At 44.7% G+C, this 19,164-nt stretch overlaps 1 protein-coding gene across 2 annotated transcripts in view; it reads left to right on the top strand.

Moving 5' to 3' along the window:
- Nucleotides 1-19,164, top strand: part of ELF1 (E74 like ETS transcription factor 1) — a 97,133-nt gene that overhangs the window by 6,471 nt on the left and 71,498 nt on the right. Inside the window, exon 1 of one of the 2 annotated variants that reach the window (XM_086620301.1) lies at nucleotides 18,867-18,885. The exons of the other annotated variant lie outside the window; for it this stretch is intronic. The gene's annotated coding sequence lies outside the window, so the exon portion shown is untranslated. Of the gene's footprint in view, nucleotides 1-18,866; nucleotides 18,886-19,164 lie in introns of those variants that run through there. 2 annotated transcript variants of the gene reach the window in all.

Raw genomic sequence — 19,164 nt, 5'->3', positions numbered from 1 at the left:
GCCTGCCAGGATCTGATGTTCAATATTTCACACAGTGGTCTCGATTTGGGCTTTCTCATTCACGCTTTAAAATATTCTGTGAATGTTTTAAGGTAACAAATTGCATTTTCTATGCACAATGACATTATTAAAAGTTTTCCTGTTGAGAAGAACTGAAACTTGAGGAGTAAGTCAGTATCTCTAGATGTTTCAAAAACATGCATGTAAGTGTTTCCGCTTACTTGGAAATACTTAAGTGCTAAAGTACTCCTCTCAAGCCTGATTTCTAAACCCACTTTCCTCAACTGCCTTATTGAGATGTGCGTGTTTGAGAAAATAATGAGAGTACAGCCTTCTAGGATTTGGTCCATATGCTTATCGCGCCATTCATTGGAGTTAATGATAATGCTTTATTGATTTCCAGGAGATACAGGATCCAACTCACTAATAAAATACAAAACAGGTTGGACGTTTTCAGTTTTTAAGAGCTCTGGTCAGGTTATTTAATAAATTTCTTCTCAAAAATGGCAAAATGAGGGAATGAACAGTAAATTTTCAATCCTATTTTAGTGCCCCAGTAGTTGGATAAAACTCGGAGATAAATATGGAGAAGATAACAAGTATTGCCACATGATGTCTGTTTTGATAGTGCAGTCATGGGTTGTAGTGTCCCACCTCATGCCATCTTACTGTGTTTGTGATGTTTAGTGAGTTTTGTTCACTTGCTGGGAAGTGTCCCACCTCATGACATCTTACTGGGTTGTAGTGTCCCACTTCATGACATCTTACTGTTCTTGTGACGTTTAGTGAGTTTTGTTCCCTTGCTGACTGTGAAGTAAACCAGTGTTTTAGGCTGAGGTTAAAATTTACAGAATTGTTAAGTGATCTGTGTCCATCTCAAGGGCATATCAGATTTGAACATAATACTATTAAGTAGCCGAGCTATGTAACTGACTGTTTGTCTGCCTAACAGCACAAACTGTGTGTGTAGGATAATTATGCACCCGGACAACCAAATTAACGAAGGCTAGAAATAGTAGTAGGACTGAGTTCTCTATCAGGTTTGGTTTTCTGCCCTCACTGGTGCCAAATGCTACTCTAGTCGAGGTAGTCAAGTTCGGTGTTTTTATTGAATGTGCTATTCTGTATCTGCTGCGTGTGTGCAAACTTCTGACACAGTCCCTAGTCTGGCACATCTGTGGCCAGTGAAGATGTAATTTTTCCTGCTCCCCAGAATTGTTTTAATTTCCTCCTTTTATTTATGTGTGCATACAGAAATATCTTTTTTCTTGTTAAAACTTACTATTTCAGATTCACCTGCATGCTTTAAGCAGTGTGATATTCCTGTCTCTTTCCTCCTTTAATGGAATAGTGACATTAAGCAGTTACAGTGTCTGAAGTACCTGGTCATACAGGCATTGATGAAATTTAATGAGGTGTTTCAGCTTGCTTGACCTTGTTCTGCAGCTCGTTTATGTGTCGTGTATTCAGGTAGGAAACCGAGCATGCTCCAAGCCCTGGCAGAAGGTCTCTCGCATGGTGTCTGCTGCCGCAGCTTCTGTTTCAATATCTGCTGCTGCTCGGAGACATGCTGCCGCTGTGTTATTTCCAGCAGCTCACGCGTTAAGTGTGTATTGGGTGCTTTTGGGGTGTGCTTGGGCTCTACGGGGGGGCACACAAGCTGGTGGTTGAGAAGTGGAACAACTGATGGGAAAGTTGTGGGATCTGCAACTTGCTAAATACCTTCAGAGACCCTTTTTGGGAGGGGGTTGAACAGCATTCTGGCATCTGTTTTCTGCTCTTTAATTTTGTTAAGAGGAGAAGCTCAATGAGAAATTGCAAAGTCTCTCAATGTTGGTCAAGAGAATGACAGCAGATAGGTTTGTTTTGAGGGAAACTGAAAGAGCCCACTTTGTCACCAGTTTAAACAATGGAAGAGGTGAAGAGGTTATGCTACCCTGTGGCGTAGGATTTGCTATTTTTTTTTAATAAATGACAGAGGAAAATGGCTGGCGACAGTATTTAGCATTCATATACCGCTGTAGGAACACTGAGTGATCCAACATGTCATTGTAATAATCATAGAATCGTAGAATCATAGAATTGTTAGGGCTGGAAGGGACCTTCAAAGGTCATCTAGTCCAACCCCCCTGCAACAAACAGGGATATCTCCAACTAGATCAGGTTTCTCAGGGCCTCGTCCAACCTGGCCTTGAACATCTCCAGGGATGGAGCATCCACCACCTCTCTGGGCAACCTGTTCCAGTGTTCTACAACTCTCATGGTAAAAAATTTTTTCCTAATATCCAATCTGAATCTACCTCCCTCTATTTTAAAACCATTACCCCTTGTCCTATCATAACTGGCCCTCCTGAACAGCCTCTCCCCATCTTTCCTGTAGGCCCCCTTGAGGTACTGGAAGACCGCTATAAGGTCACCCCGGAGCCTCCTCTTCTCCAGGCTGAACAGCCCCAACTCTTTCAGCCTGTCCTCATAGGAAAGGTGCTTCAGCCCTCTTATCATCTTCGTGGCCCTCCTCTGGACCCTCTCCAACTGGTCCATGTCCTTCTTATGTTGGGGGCTCCAGAACTGGACGCAGTACTCCAGGTGAGGTCTCACGAGGGCAGAGTAGAGGGGAAGAATCACCTCTCTCGACCTGCTGGCCACACTCCTCTTGATGCAGCCCAGGACACGGTTGGCCTTCTGGGCCGCAAGAGCACATTGCCGGCTCATATTGAGCTTCTCGTCCACCAGTACTCCCAAGTCCTTCTCCTCAGGGCTGCTCTTGATCCATTCTCCGCCCAGTCTGTATTTGTGCCTGGGATTGCCACGACCCAGATGTAGGACCTTGCATGTGTTACCTAAGAACAATAAATTTCTAGGAAAAGAGCATAGTCCAGTGCAGTTTCAGGAACTTCAGTGTTTTGGGGAGATGAACTGATTTAAACATCAAAAATGTGCAAACTGAATAACTAAGTACAGATGACTGAATTAATTCATGCATCAAAATATGCTTCCCCTCGAGCCTTGGGAAGATTATTCCTTGTCTTCCTGCGGCCATTTGTACTGAGCCAAATGACAGTGGGAGACAGAGAGCTCCAGCACCTTCTCGGCCTGGACTCCGGGCCTCCGCTGTCCTGCTCTTCTCCTGGGGCACAGATGGACGCAGCAGAAGTGAAACCGCTACCGAGCTCCAGAAGAACGTCCAGTCTTCTTCAAGCAGTGATTTCTCCAGATGCGCTACTTCCGAAAAGTAACTTTGATGCAAACTGGCCTTCAGGCAGCTCTTGCGCGGTACTTTTCCTCGCTCCCATCGCACGTCCTCCCTCATATGTGCGCAGGAGAGAGATACCCAGGAGCAGACGGCACTGCCTGCTGCAATGGCTGACCTTTAACTGGTATGGAGCCCAGCTGCAGGCAGTCATCTTCTAAGTAAAATGCTGGGCCTGAGGGGCACCTGTGCAGGCAAAGGCACCGGCTTTGTCTTGCTATTAGTGGAAGTGGTGGTTTGCACGGGCACCTGGAGGAGGAGCGGGGCCGTGGCGTGCGTCAGAAGTACCGGGCGCGCTGAGCCGCCGTGCCCATGGCTGTGATGGCTGCCACTCCTTGCCATCAGTCACCGACCAGCAGCTTGTCACCCAGCTTCTGCTGGCGTGTACTGCCACACCTTGACCAGCCAGCTGAGCACAGGAACCTTCTGCTTCTGCCAGAATAATTTTGCTTAACTTACAGGGTTTAAACAGTGGATTTACTTCATTCAACATGGACTGGGGAGCTGAGGTGGCAAAGCTGAGCGGGTTCTGGTAGCTGTACTGAGGAGCTGCTGGGGGCTGGGTTGAGAAAACTGGTGGTGTGTTAGTGGAGATAGTGGAAATGCGATGTGTCCGCAGTCTGTTGAACTGTAAACCTTTCTCCAGCCTTGTGCCGGCACACCTGTGCCAGCATTTTGCTGCTGTGTTTCCTTCTGGGAGAGGGGCATTGCACCCACGTGTGATTGTGTGCAGAGAATGGTGCCCCAGCACCTGCCGACCTTCTCTCAAGTGGCGCTGAGCCTTTCTCTGACGTGTTCGGGTATCTCTGCTCTGCGCAGCTGCCTTCCGCTGGATGCCTTTTCAAGTGAAACCTTCGTCTTGAGCCATCAAAAACAAACCTTTAGGGGTGTTTTAGGTTTTCCTAGTTGAACAAATTTTATGGGTTAACAAATACAGTCTTTAGGGTTTGTAGAAATTTTACTAAGGCTTTTTCAAATTCACTTTTCAAATGTTAGTGTTACAGAATAGTTAAAACCTTTCCACCATTACAAGTGTAATATTTTAATGAATGAATGAATGAACTGGCTTCTGATCACAAATGTATTGCAGTCAAGATGCTGAGAACCAGAAATATACTTTTATATTCTTGGCAAATGATGGTTTGTGAAAATTTTCCAGGACGCATCTATTGACATTAAATACTTTCCATTTCTTTGTGGTCAAATTTACTGGTAAACCTTTATCATTTTTGTACTTTTTCAGGAGAGGAGGAGGTGATTGCATCATTATATACCTCATTCAAGGTAAATTATTGCAAATATATTACCTAAAGCCTGATGCTGCTACTTGCTTTGCCTCTGGATGGAGTTTCTGGGGCAGTCTACAACAGAGGTCAGACAGCTGAATAGTCCCAGCATGTTTTCAAGATGATGTTGCTTAAGAGGTCTCCATATTTTTTCTGTGAGAAAACCAATAGATTAACTTTTGTAGGTGTTGTGTTTTGTCCCTCTGAAACTAAAGCTACATCAGAAACAGGGGTTCATAGTCTCTGTTTTATCACTGCAGTGTGACAAGCAGTTCAAGGTCAAGTTGTACATGAGGCTGTTACTGTACAAGCCCCCCTCATTGTCTTTACTAGCTAGTTGTGGGGGTTTTGTCTTCTCCCAAATCTGTACATGTTTGTGAAAGAAAATGACTCATTTCATGTTTTCCTGAACAAAAAAAAAAGGTAGTTACACCTTTATTTGAGGGAATTACACCTTTATAAAGGAAATTGCCTCTATGGTGGAGAATTAGTGATAAATGCTGTGTACTTTTGCACATATTTTAAGACTCAGACTTGGTTCCAGGTCTTATGTTTTTGCTTCAATACCTGTCAGGAATATTGCTTACTTTTCTGAATTCTATAATCCTCCCTTTTCTTGTTTCAGTTTGATGTCATGACATTAAATATAGTTAGAAACTGCATAGTTCATTGGAGCTTTTGGTTTAAGACAACCATATAAAAAATCCTTTTTTTTTTTTCCTGTTTGTTTTTTGAAGTGGAGAAGGATCAGTTATGTACATGTTCAGATTTAGGTTTCCATTCTGTATATACCATTATCAGAGTAAGCAGTATTTTTACAGGTGTTTCAATAGGCACAAGTATTTGTGCAGGCGTGGTTTAAAGGAGAAAATGCATAATTCTGGTTCTTTTGTACAGCACCACATTCACATTTGCAGAATGACTGCATTTTTGCAGAGGAAGCTGTTGTAAATGAGAAGTGTTAGAAAAACCACTGGATTTGTATACTGTGTTAAAGAAATTGGAGAACTGATGTGAGAAGGTGGCTTTATGGACATTGCCACTGGTAATTTTTGCACGTGTGCTCCCTTTTTCTTATCTAGTCAGGTTTCTAAAAGGAACTTGCTTACTAGTTCCAGATATGCAGGTGAGGAGATGACTACTGTGCTTGGATTCTGGCTGAACGCGTTCACAGCTTGGGCGGCTTAAAACCAGGCGTCTCTATGCTTTTGCTCTGTGGAGCCACCACAATAAAATTCTTCCGTCTTTATTCCAAAATGTATCTCGAATACTTGTTCGTATGCCTGAGGAATAGGGAACAGAGCTGAGGATGAAAGAAAATTAGGTAAAACAAATCAGAAAGCAAAGGAAATAGAAGAAGGTAGATACAAAGTAGTTTTCTCCTACTGTCACAACATGAGCCAGGGAAATAAGATGCAGAAGAAACCCTGAATAGTCCTGCTGATAAAATTGAGGTAATTTAAACTGCTGTGTAATAACTGGGAGTTAGATCAGCGCATGCAGAAGAATGTCAAGTTTATTTCATTACCCATAGTGAGAAATTTAAATTCCTCTCACTCAACTTAATATGTGGACAGTTGTTTACTGATGGATTTTTTTGGGTCCTTTTTAAGAACAAAATGTTAGCTTTTACTAAATGTGAGAAAAATGGACACAAATCTGAACGCTGCTACCAAACAACATTGAAGAACAATCATCTGTATTTACAGCTTCGATTTCTTTCCCCTCCTCTACCATTGTGTTAGGGTGATGTAGTTTTGAGGAGATTAAGAGCATGAAGCATGGACAGGCAGTTTTTTCACCTAATTAGTGATTAGATTTTCTAAGCAAGCAGTAGCCATCAGTGAAGCACCTGAGCTTTCCCAGTTGGGTATGACCAAGAGCTCAAGCTCAAGATCTCCCCATTCCTTTTAGACAGTCTGGGCTTACTTTGCTGTGCTTCACAAACAGGGAGGAAGGTACGGAAAGCCCTGAGCAACTCTGTGGAGAGTGAGGTGGTGTTATTAGTGTGGGATTGGTGCCAGTGTTCAGACCGAAGGGGAAAGTGATGGGAAGTTGAGACAACAGGGAGGGCCTCATCAGGGATGTGGGGGAAAAGAGTATATGAATGAGTAGCGTGCCACCAGCTCCATTTTATTTCACTAGTGATGTTTGGGGTTTTTTTCAGAGGATTTCAAGTTTTTATACCTTTGATGTTGAATGAAAATGAAAATAAATGGATGATGAGGAGACATCTTTATGGGGCTTGTACAAGCACAGCTAGCAGAAGCGAATTTCTGCTCTGCTCAGAGTCAGATGGTGTGGATGATCAAGTGTTCAAAGTCAGGTTGGATGGGGCTTTGAGCAACGTGATCTAGTAGTGCAAAGTGTCCCTGCCCATGGCAGGGGGGAGGACTAGGTGATCTTTGAAGGTCCCTTCCAACCCAAACCATCTTATGATTCTGTGAGGTTGGATGGCGTGTGAGGGAGGAGATTCGTAATGAAACCGAATCTGAGTGTGCCAAAATGTATAGGGAGTGGAATACAGAAGTGAAAAGTGTCCAGCTGTGGTGTTTCAGATTGACTGAGAGATGTCAGTCAGAAGTCCTCGTAATTCTTTTGCAATGTTTTTCTGAATATGTCTTCCCAGCACTCCACAAGCTGTATAGTGTATGTATACCCATATACTATATTGTATACACAGCCATATAGTGTATGTGTATATACACCAGATGTATGTGTATACTCCATGCAAATATCAGGATTTTGGGAAAAGTCTTGATACTTTGGAGTCAGAATGTTAACTGATTTATAATGGTATTGTATTGGGTTTGCATGGCAAGGGTTTGGTAGTGGGAGTCTACAGGGGTGGCTTCTGTGAGAAGATGCCAGAAGCTTCCCCTGTGTCCAATAGAGTCAATGCCAGCCGGCTCCAAGACGGACCCACCTCTGGCCAAGGCCGAGCCCATCAGTGACAGTGGGTAGCGCCTCTGCGATAACATATTCAAGAAAGGGAAGAAAAAAACCTGCACAACTGCAATTGCAGATGGAGAGAAGAGTGAGAGTATTGGAGAGAAACAACTCTGCAGACATTAAGGTCAGTGAAGAAGGAGGGGAGGGGAGGAGATGCTCCAGGTGCCAGAGCAGAGATTCCTCTGCAGCCTCTGGTGAAGACCATGGTGAGGCAGGCTGTCCCCTTGCAGCCCATTGAAGATTAACAGTGGAGCAGAAATCCACCTGCAGTCCATGGAGGACCTCACGCTGGAGCAGGTGGATGTGCCCAAAGGAGGCTGTGACCCCGGGGAAGCATATACTGGAGTGGGCTCCTGGCAGGACCTGTGGAGACAGGAGCCTGTTTTGGAGCAGGTTTGCTGGCAGGACTTGTGACCCCATGGGGGACCCACGCTGGAGCAGTCAGTTCCTGAAGGACTGCACGCCGTGGAAGGGACCCACACTGGAGCAGTTCGTGAAGAACTGCAGCCCATGGGGAGGACTTGCATTGGAGAAGTTCATGGAGGACTGCCTCCTGTCAGAGGGGCCGCATGCTGGAGTAGGGGAAGAGTGTGAGAAGTCCTTCCCCTGAGGAGGAAAGAGCAGCAGAGACAGCATGTGACAAACTGACTGCAACCCCCTCCCTGTCCCCCTGTGCCGCTGGGGAAGAGGAGGTAGAGAATTTGGGAGTAAAGTTGAGCCTGGGAAGAATAGAGGGGTGGGGGGAAGGAAGGTGTTTTTAAGATTCAGTTTTATTTCTCATTATTCTGCTCTGATTTGATTAGTAACAAATTAATTTTTCCCCAAGTTGAGTCTGTTTTGCCCATAATGGTAATTGCTGAGTGATGTGTCCCTGTTGTTATCTCGACCCACGAGCCTTTTGTTATATTTTCTCTTCCCAGTCCAGCTGAGGAGGGGAGTGACAGAGTGGCTTTGGTGGGCACCTGGCATCCAGCCAGGGTCGACCCACTACAGATGTATTTGCATCTGCATTAACTATGTTCTGCTTATTTCTCTGTTCACTTTGTAATAGCATATTTACATTTTCTTGAGGCTATTTTTCTTCAGTTACAGTCTTGGATAGAGGGATAAGGGGAATGACCTTGTGTTAGTAAACATCATTCCCTTTTTTTAAGACTTGTGTTGTTACGCCGGTAATGATGTTCTGTAAGGTGGAAGGCTGATGAGCAAAGGGGTGAGAGCCTGGTTATAATTTTCTTTAGTTAAGCAGAACTAGAAAGGAGAAGGCCGTATATTTACTCCTTATATTACACCCCCAGCCTCCCATTTTAAGGAATACTGAAGTGTGGAAGAAAAGAATCCTTGAGCCAACACAACTACTCAGTGATTATAAGGTCTTTGCCTCATTCTTCTGTTTTGTTTTGTCTATGTAGATTACAAGATCTTTGCTGTATTAACTTTGGCCTGCAGATCTTCAGCCTGCTCTTTTCTTCCTATAAACATGAATTGCTCCCTGGGCATTATAAGTAAAGAACCGGGTTTCCTGTGGATTTGTATCCAAAGCATGGTGCTCCTTCCTCCCTGTTTCCCTTCCTAAATGGTATCCAGCCTCCATTTCACCACAAAAATGCAGTTGTGCATCTCCTGGTGATGCAGGTGGTATCCTTCCTGTTTGCTGTAGGGTATTGCTAGTTGGTGTTTAATGGTACAAGTGAATTTTCCAACGTGCTGTATAATTTTGTTGCATAATTCCTGCACCTCCGGATCTGACTTCTGCCCGAATGATGCACAAATTATATACTTGTGTAGCTTTGAATACTTTCACTGGATAATGTAATTTTATTGAATAGAATGAAGGGAAATTAGTATATTTTCAGAAAGTAAGTAGAAATCATGTACCTAACCCTGTTAGAATCACCTGGAACCGCAACCTTCAGATAGGTTATTTGAGATCATCTGAGGAAGCAGCAGCCTGCTGCATGCAATTAAGGATTAGCAATAAAGGAATTAAAGGTTGCTTGTTTAGAGTAGAGGAGTTCATTTTCTCATAGAACAGAGAGCAGCAGGGAGTAAGTTGCTCCTAGCTTGTGGAAAGCAGCAAGGGCTCATATCCTAAAACCAACAGGCTTGAGGATGTGGGCAATTAATGAAAAAAAAAAAGTCATTTTCTTTACTCTTTCTCCTTCCTGAGTGAGATCATTGACCACTCTCTTAAGAAAAACTGTTTTAATTATTCTTATTCTGAATAATAAAATTAAATTGGTTTGATGTTACTCTTCAGTAGTGGTTGAAATAGAGGAAGATTTGTGTGACCACATTCACAAGCAGTGTATTTTTGTCTGATATGCACGTCTTTACTGTGTCTTGCTAAAAAATGGAGAGCACTAAAAGTAAAAGTTGAAGAAATAAAATTGGTTACAGAGAAGCAGTGGATGAAACACTCTGAATTTCGGCTACCGTCCTAGAATGTGAGCACTCTACGCTCAAATTTAGGTCTCTGTCCCGTGATGGTAGAGGGAGTTGAAATCATTCCATTCTGGCTAGTGGGGTGTTTTCCGGAGCGGTGTATCTTTGAAGCTGATGGAACTGCAGTAAATGCAGGACAAAATAGATTGTAAGGTTAAACATATATATTGAAATGCTAAATTGACAATATTAGATGAAAATAATAAACAGAAATGTTTGAATGGAGCATTGAGCTAAGACTTTAAATGCTAAGTCTTTATGACAGGTTACTTGAGGAGAATATTGAATTCCCACCATTAAATGCATGACCTTAGGGGAAAGCAGGAGAAAAATCACATCTGTGAAACAGTGCCTGCTACAACGACCTCTTGTTCTCTTTGCCTCTGGTTCTTGATTTTGTCTTCAGGGCTCCCTAAACCACAGAGTCAAGAAAGATAATTCCTGGACGGCTTTTGGAAATGCATCGTAGTAGCAGCAATTCTGTCTGGAACTGAGCCTCTGTGCGTGTGTGCAATGGTATGTTCTAGGATATGTCTGATCGTGGTACCTCATTTTTATGGGCAAGTGACCATGGTAGAGGTGACGCTTTGGTTTCTTGGAGCGATCCACAGGATTGTAATCTTGCAGGATTTGCTGGTAGGACGGCTCACCTGGCCAAAGATAGCATAGAGACGCAAGGCTGCTGTTCGTGCAACTTGAAATGTAGCTGAGAGATCAAAACGTTGGCCTTCCAGCGACCAGTTCACCTTCCCGGCAGCGCCAAGCTCCGTGACACTTCTCCTCTTTGTGTCCTGCGGTCTTTATTTTTTTTCTCTCTTCTCCATGACTTATCTGCTCAGCAGTTGGTTAATGTAGCATGTATTTGGATAGGTAAGCCTACCACTAAAAGTATTGATCGTTTCCTGAACAAGTGAGTAATCGGGTCATGTTCCTACCTAACTGTTCTTTAATAGCCAGTTCTCTATCTGAATGAGTTGTGATGGAAAATGAATTCATTCGCATGAGCTTACTTTTTTACATGACTTTTTTTTTTTTCTCCTGCCTCTCCAAGGTAGCACTTTTATCTTTTTCCATTAATTAGAGTAGCTGGAAGAGCAGAAATAAACACACTTTCCTTTCCTTTGTGTTCACATCCTGAGCAGTGCAGAAATACCCTGTTGCATTCTCATAAGCATTTAAAATATTTGTGGGAGTCTAGCTCAACATTTTTCTTAAAACGATGTTTATCTGGATTTCCTTTAATTCCATAAATTTGGCCTGCATCCATACAGGGAGTCAGCACAAGTGTGCGAGGTAGCTAACACGGCCTGCCTAGGGTGGTGGGATTGAAAGGACAACGAAAACTGGAAGAGAAGCACGTGGTTTTTCATCTGACTGCGGCTGTGGAAAACCTTGCAGCAACCACCCCGACGTGCATATGCGGGATGCTCTTTATTACCGTCTAAAACACAAACGTGAATAAATAATTCCCTGGTACTTCAGCAAGATATCAACAATAATTTCCTGTAGCACGGCTGACTTTCTGGCACTGCGCAGTCTCTGCAACCTAACTCTCTAGCCTTTAAGAGAAAATTAATTAAAAAAAAAAAAAGCAGCTGGAGAAGTGCAGCTTTGGGTCCACAACTATCTAGCTAAGGGCGGTGCCTGGCTGTTCTCCCTCAGGAGAGGGCTTGATGGAGAACATGACGATCCCTCCCCCCATCCTCTCGCTCTGTATAAAGGCCAAACAGTAATAGTAATACTAATGTCGCCGCGCTGTAACTTCTGTGCGTATCCGTGCGCTTGTCTCTGGCTGTACCCCATACCTGCTCTGGGATTAACAGCATTCCTTGCAGAGAAACTTCTACAAATCTCAGCTCCGTTCTTGATTTGATTTTTATGCTGATAAATACAGACGTTAAAAAAAAATCCTGCGTGAACACTGGTTTGTTTTTTTTTTTCTTCTTCCCAGTGTGTGTTTATTATTCATGAATATGTTGCAACATCCAAAAATGTAATGAGTGACTCACAGAATGAGAAGAGGAAAAATACAGTTATAGCTTTTTAATGAGGATTCCTTAGCCGACTACAGAGTGTCTCAGTTAAGAAACCACTGTTTGACTGTAAAACCCACCCAGTCCTGGCTTTTATGTTCCCTGTGTATTTGCAACATAGTTTCATTTGGTACATATTTCTAGTCATTCATTTGCCCAATTTTTTTTTTTTTTGTGTCTTGTATCAGGAATTGCAACATTCCAACATCAAAACCAAAACAAAAACCACAGAACAGCGTGTTTACAAATAGTTCTGGATTTTATGGGGTTTTTTTTTGTGTGTGTTAAGAAAGGAAAAGAGCAAAGGCTCAGTTTACTGCTGCTGGCACAGCACAGTAACATGTCTAATAGTTTCAGATTGAGCTTATATTCTTAAAAATCATCCTTGCAAGGACTCCAGAACAAATATAACCATCCTGCTAAAGCCACACAGGTCTGAAGGAGTATCATAGTGGGGGATCTGAAGCTTGCCTTGTGGGTCGATGTCTAGTGCTGATCTGCTTCAAGAATCAACATTGACTTTTTGGAAAGATTGTTTATTGTTCTTGGAAAATCTAACCTCTTTCATACCTATGTTTTTGAATTTTAGCAGTACTTATCAATTTCACTTCATTTCTCTAGTATTCCCTCACCTTTGTGTCTTTCTTGCATAATAGCAGGAAACCCATATTTGCTTACAAGCTTTGGTTTGAGTGCAAATCCATAGAATTGAGGTCCATAGGTGACCTCACACTTGTCTTTCAAACCAGCTATACACCCAGGTTATCAATCGTTTCCTTTAGAAAGTTAAGGATCTTTAGAAAGTTAAGGATCTGGAGTAATCTTATTGCAGTCAGGATTGTATAGCCTTGTACGCTATTAAAGTATATTTTTAAAGAATTTTCAGAGCTGGTACACACACTGTGTGAGAATTTGGGATAAAAACATCATATTGATCTGCCCTTGATGGTTCTCTTGGGATATCCAGTAATTGCCGTACAAAAATGATGTTATTCTGGCTTTGTTGCAAATATGTTGTAGTGAGGTGTTCTGTATGTAACATCACGTTACCTTTACAGTGCATAGCTATACTTGGGCATTAATTAGGACTACACTATCTTCTGCCTTGTTTCAAAACCTGTTTCTGCCTTTCCAGACAGTAAACTCTTCCAGATTAAAAAAAAAAAAAAATCCAGATAGAGTTACTCGTTTATTGGTATAAAATAAATTTCTCTGCCCGTTTACTTCCCATGAGTTGCCTTATTTGTTGTAGGGCCTTTGCTGGAAGAGGGTCTAGAGATGGTATTTAGAGAGATAAGGGATGTTGGCCTTTTTGGATCAGTTTAGTGACTGAATGAAGAACTGGAAAGTAGCAAACTATGAGTGAGTTGTGTTTCAGGATGCAGGAGCCTTTGCTGTCTGAATGTAGTTAGCGATAACATCAGGTGAGGCACGATGATTTCTCCTGTCTGCCACCTGAGAAAAATGGGTAACATTGCAAATATTTGTAAAACACATGCATATCGTGGTTTAATTCTCTCTGTTTTGTGATTTTTGGGGTGTCTAAAGCTCACTGATAGAAGAATTATGGGGTATAAATTTGTCCTGTCTTTTATTCTTTGCGTGACTGCCTTGGAGCTGTGGGTTTACAAGTGTGACGTCTGTCACACATACTGGCAGGTGTATTTACAGGATGTTAGAACACTTCCAGTGCACTTTGGAAAACAAACAGGCAAGTGGCGTGCAGAGGTGGAGTGGAACAGAGCTAGCTCAGGTCTGAGAGTTGTGGGTTAAGCAGCACCTCTTTCCCTTCTCTCTGCCTGTAGTATCCCTCAAATAAAGTGCCTCGAGCTTTTTTTTTTCAGCTCTTGTGCAATCGTGAGCCTTAGAGTGAAGATTTGCCTTAGTGCTGTCCCAATCTAGTAGTCCATTACCACCCACAGAGGGAGGTCCTCTGTCCTTTGCTGGCAGCGCTCATCACAGTCCTTCTGAGCTGATTCAAGAGCAGCCAGTGCTCCCCACCCACCCCAGTCAGGTTTCTGCCGCAGTAAAGCGTTTAATGGGATCAGTGGGACGTTTAACAGGTACCGTATGGACGAGAACTGGTGTACGGAGAGGACGGGGAGCGAAAAGCATGGTTGTGGTTGGTAGAGAAGTGTCAGAGAGAAGCTGGAGCCTGCAGCTTCTGGCTGAGAGTGGATCAGATTATCCTGTGTCGGAGCTGTATTTACTGCCTGGATTTTTGCAATTCTTTCCCTCTGAAGCTTGCTCGTCAGTAGAAAGGAGGAAATAACCACATTTTCAACCATTTTCAGAAATACTGAGAAGCATTACTTCCCAGCAGAGACAAACCCATAACAAAAGGAGGAAGGAAGGAACTTAAAAGAGCGAGGAAAAGTGACTATATAAAGAGATTTTCCTAGAGGCTTGTCATATCTGGGATGTGACCTAGGAATACCTTAGAGGTGATCCAAGAAGAGTTTGTGCAAGGCTGTACAAGGTCAGGGGTTTGTAGCTGTGTGGGATGTTGCTGTGCTGCTGGCAAAGGCAGCCACCTTGCCAAGTCTGCCTTCACTAGGAAACACTGGACGCAAACTTGGAAGCGTAAAATGGATGAGGTTAAAGCTGCTTGGTGCTCGGTTGTTAATCCATTTCATTCTGAACACCCCTCTCTGCCCTTTCTGCTACCAAGGCATAATTTCTGGAGGCTTGGGAGTTTCCTGACTGCAGGGTTGCGAAAGACCCTCTTGTGTATTTTGGAATAAGACAACGTTTATTATCTGAAGGATTCCAATTACAGGCAGGACAGCCAGGATACCCTCCCTCCCAGCCTTTGAAAAGAAGTGACCTGTTGGTACGTGCTTTGTTCACTACCACCTTTCTTTTCCTACACTTCAGCTAAAGTTCAGAAGACCATCAGAGTGGTCTGTTTTCCAGTAGTAGACTGGAAAGAAGTACACTGTTTTCCCTCAAATTCATTGTGCTGTACATTTAGCCTATATTCAGCGTGCACTAAAACATCACTGAACCATACCTTTAAATTGCAAATTAAGAACCGATAGCTGCATGGACTGCATTCCAGGTGTCTGAAACCCTGGGTTCCACATTTCTCCTTTGAGATGCTTTTTTACAGAAATCTTTGAAAATGCAAGAAGTTTGCAGATTGCAAACAATCATCTAAAAAATACCAGAAGTACATGGTCTGAATTTGTGATTAAGTTGTTGAACAACACAGTGATGAGGACTTTTCTATACCTAATGCCCTGTAGCAGAGACTTCCTTTGGGGGTAGGAATAAGTTAACCTTATAATCTCCTGATGCAATTTCTCCAATGTGTAAATATTTACAGCATTATGCATTTGGCAGTGTTAGAAACCCACAACAGTTTCAGTCTGTTTTATGTTGTACCTACTACAGAGGGAGGTGCCAGTCCACAAATCCAAAGTACCTGGACAGTAACACCTTGGTAGATAGATTAAAATGTTGTAGCAGTGCTACTACTGTTTCTTGGTGTTGTATACAAGGAGAAAGGAAGGTGCAGGAGTTCGGGTGCTAACTCAAGACTTAGGTGAAGGCTGGTTCAAGTGTTGTCCTCCCATACACATGCAGTGTGGTCTTGGGCACGTTGGTTGCTCAGATGTTCTTCCCTGCTGTGCTTGTGAATGGGATTAGTAGGATTTCCTTCCTATAGGGATGCCTGAGATTAAATATGTTACAAAGCTTGAGATACGGGGATCCTACAAAAAGAAATATGAAAACGAAGTTCCTTAAGTCAGATCTTTATCCAGTGTTGAGCCAGAGTTTGATGAGGCCCCAAGCCTGTGCGAGTCGACGGTATGAGCCTGAGCTGAGAGCAGACTGGTGGGATCTCCTCTTGCAATAGTGGAGAGGAGTTCCTGCATCTTGAGCTGCTTTAGGAATGGCACCATGGGGTCCCAAGTAAATGAGGGCTTGCTAGGCTTCTCATATGGTGACCTTGTCTATAATGTAGCAGCAAAAGAATAAAAAAAGAGCTTTTAAATAGTCTACAGTTTCTGCTCCCTTTCCTTCATCAAAATAGTATTTTCTCGTCCCCAGCCTCCATCCAGAAACAAAAGCTGAAAACAGTCACAAATCTCCTTTCAGACCCATTTTTATGAGACTAAAATGTATCTGTCTGTCACATGGGGCAGCACACCTCCAGAGTGCGTCTCTCTGGTCTGTCCTCACATGGCTTCAGAGCCTCATGCCATCCCTTGTGCAGACAGGCTGCTGTGGTCCCCTCCGGTGCCTCCTAGGAAAGCATCCCACCTCATCCCATCCCATCCTATCCCGCTCTTGCAGACCTGTAGCTTTCAAAACCAGTAGAGAAGGAGGTGGAGCGATTACCAAACCAGGGTGTGAAAGGAGAAGTGTCTTCCTTGGGATCACACGTGAGGCCAGCAGAAGTGGGAGCCACATCCAGGTTTCCGCCACCCCAGCCGGTGAGCGGCTGCTCCCCTCGGGGAGTTGTTTGGCACGTGTTTCTCTGGGAGCCAAGACCAATGGCAAGGTGAAAATTGTATTATGCATTATTTATTTATTTGTGCAGCCTTAACTTTTCTGCTGGTGGGTTCCACCATCTGCCTGTGCTGTGCTGCTGCACTAATATTCGCACTGGGAAACAGTGCAGGAGTAGCTCAGTGCGGGGAACGTGTAGATGGGATGGAACGGAGGGCTAAAGCTGTTTAAATTGGCTTATGCCGTGCTGTTGGTCAGTGTCTAGCTATGTCTTTTGGGCAAATGATGATCTGAGTTTCATAGAGATACTCATCCCAGCAGCGGGCAAGGTCACTTCTTCTTTAAACCAAAATTATAATTAGCAAGAAACCCGATACAGTTCCATGGATAAACATCCACCTGCATTCTCGCTTGCTAAATATGTTTACATTTTACATATGCTTTTAAAAAAATACTGCTTCCAGATTTAGCTTAGAAACGGCGAAATGTTTGCATAGCTTGCGCTCATACATCACTACGAAATGATTTTTCAATTTAGTTGATTGCCTGGATAAGACTGTGTTGGGTTTTTCCTCTGTAAAACATAACTTATTAGACTTTCTTTAATAATTAAAATGGCACTCCCCCTGTGCCAGTGTTACAGTTTCCTTGTAACCACTGTGAACCTGGGTCAGATTTCTCTCCTCAATGCCCCATGATTTCCAAAGGGTTTTGCAGCACAAGAAACTGCATTTAGATTTGGATTAGAATTGAAGTTGTTGGCGAGAGGAAAAATATAACTGTTGCGAGAGGTGGAATATATATAGTGACTAAAATAAATCACTGTGTTTCCTCCACGTGGTCTTTTTTCAACAGAGAAATACACATGAAGACATATTTTGATAAAGAGCTGTAGTGAAGCTACTTTAGCAGTGTCTTAATTGATACTTTTACTCGTAAGTCATAAAAACGTGCTGCTGCTGCTTTTCTTCAGATCTTCTGCTAAAGCAGGCTGCAAAGTAACATGATAAAATACATCTAAGCGAACTGTACCTGGATAACTGCTCTTTAAACAATAAACTGGGAGGCAATTTTGCGTTTGAGTGACATGCAGGTATCATAGGGACTGAATTACTTGAAAGTAAAACCAAAATATTCTTCTTGGTTATTAAACATAACCAGTAGTTGGGAGATACTAATGTCCATAAAACAATGAGTTTTGCTCAGCAAACCACTTGTGGGACTACTGTTTCATTATTTGTCGGGGGGAGGGTGTTAATGACAGCTCCACTTAATCATATTTGGAATTATTTCAATGTGTTTGCTAGAAGTAGCTTCAGGTTTTTACTCACGTCTTCCCTGCTCATTGCAAGGTAATCTCTGCTGCTTTCTTTCCTCCCCTGCTTCCCAACCCCTTGCCCTGCAGTTACACTCTCTCGTCGTCTGCACGGGCTCGGGTCTTTGTGCCGTGCCTTCCCTGACGGCCGGCGTGCTGCTTTGGACTCTGTCCTTCTGGAAATTAGTGGAAAACGAATGCACGTGCCAGCCTGCAAACAGAGCGTGTGCTTACTTTGCCCGCTAACACAAGGCGGAAACAATTCCGTGCTCATCCTCTGCGCCGAATTTTAAGACTAAATTCCCGTCAGGCCTTTCGGTGCGCCTGACGGGTTCGTGGAGCCCGCGCAAAGCGCTGGTGTTGCCTTCGTCTGCACGCTGGGCAGCTTTCGGCGTGGCGTGTGTTAGGCACGAAAGTTCGCTTGAAGAACACGAGGAGCAAATCGGGAATTCATTGGGGACGGTTGAAAACCCTGGCTTTGGAGTCAGGTGTGTGCCATGAACGCTGCACATGGACTACGTTTCCCTGAGCGATTTGGGCCTTCCCGAGCTTCGCGTTTTTCTGGGCTTAACCATTTTCCCGCGAGCAAGATGGCGTTGGTAGAAAATACCACATGTTCTGCAGAAACGCGCGTCTGCGTTTATTACTCACGAAGAGGAGCGGGTGGGGCGTTCCGTAAAGGGCTCCTGGGTGCAGGAGCTCGGGCGGCAGCCCCCTCAGCAGCCGAGGCGATGGAGAGGGCAGCCGGGCGGGAGCCGGCGCCATGAGCCCGGCGCCGGTGTGAGCCGGGAGGGCAGGCCGCGCTCGCTCGGCCTCCTCACACGAGGGGAGGCGAAGCGGGGCGCGACGCCGACCGGCCCCTCTCCGGCTGCCGAGCTCCCCCGCCGCCCCGCGCAACCCTGTCCGCACCACCGGGGAGCGGAGCGGGGCCGCCGCCACCTGCGGGCCGGGCCCGGCGGAGCGCTGGCCGCCGCCCGGGGCGTGTCGTGTCGAGCCCAGCCGAGCCGCGCTGCGTCGAGCCGCCCGGCCCCGCGGTGACTCACCGGCCGGGGCCCGGGCACCACTTCCCCCCCTCGACAGGAGCCATTTTAACTGCACGAAGCTGCGGGGCGGTCGGGGCGGCGGCGCGGGCCCCGCGGCGAGGCGGTACGTGCTCCCCGGGGAGGGAAGGGCAGGGAAGGGAAGGGCGGCCGGGCGGGCAGGGGGGACGCGGCTTCCTCGGGCCGCTGGCCTCCGGCTGCCTCGACGTGCTGCCCGCGCCCGGAGCGGCTCTCCTCAGCCGTCTGAGGGCTGCGGGGGGAAAAGGGAACTTCTGGTAAAGTGCAGCAGCAGGGCGCGCTTGGGGAAAAAAAAAATAATAAGTTGAGCCGCGAGTAAAAGCGACTTTTCGGGGCAGCGGCACCGTGAGCTGCCTGTAGCTGAGCG

This window comes from Tauraco erythrolophus, chromosome 1 (genome assembly GCF_009769465.1).
Source record: "Tauraco erythrolophus isolate bTauEry1 chromosome 1, bTauEry1.pri, whole genome shotgun sequence".
In the NCBI taxonomy this organism is placed as follows: Eukaryota; Metazoa; Chordata; class Aves; order Musophagiformes; family Musophagidae; genus Tauraco; species Tauraco erythrolophus.
Note: the sequence above shows the minus strand (reverse complement) of the source record. Positions and strands in the feature narration are given on the sequence as shown.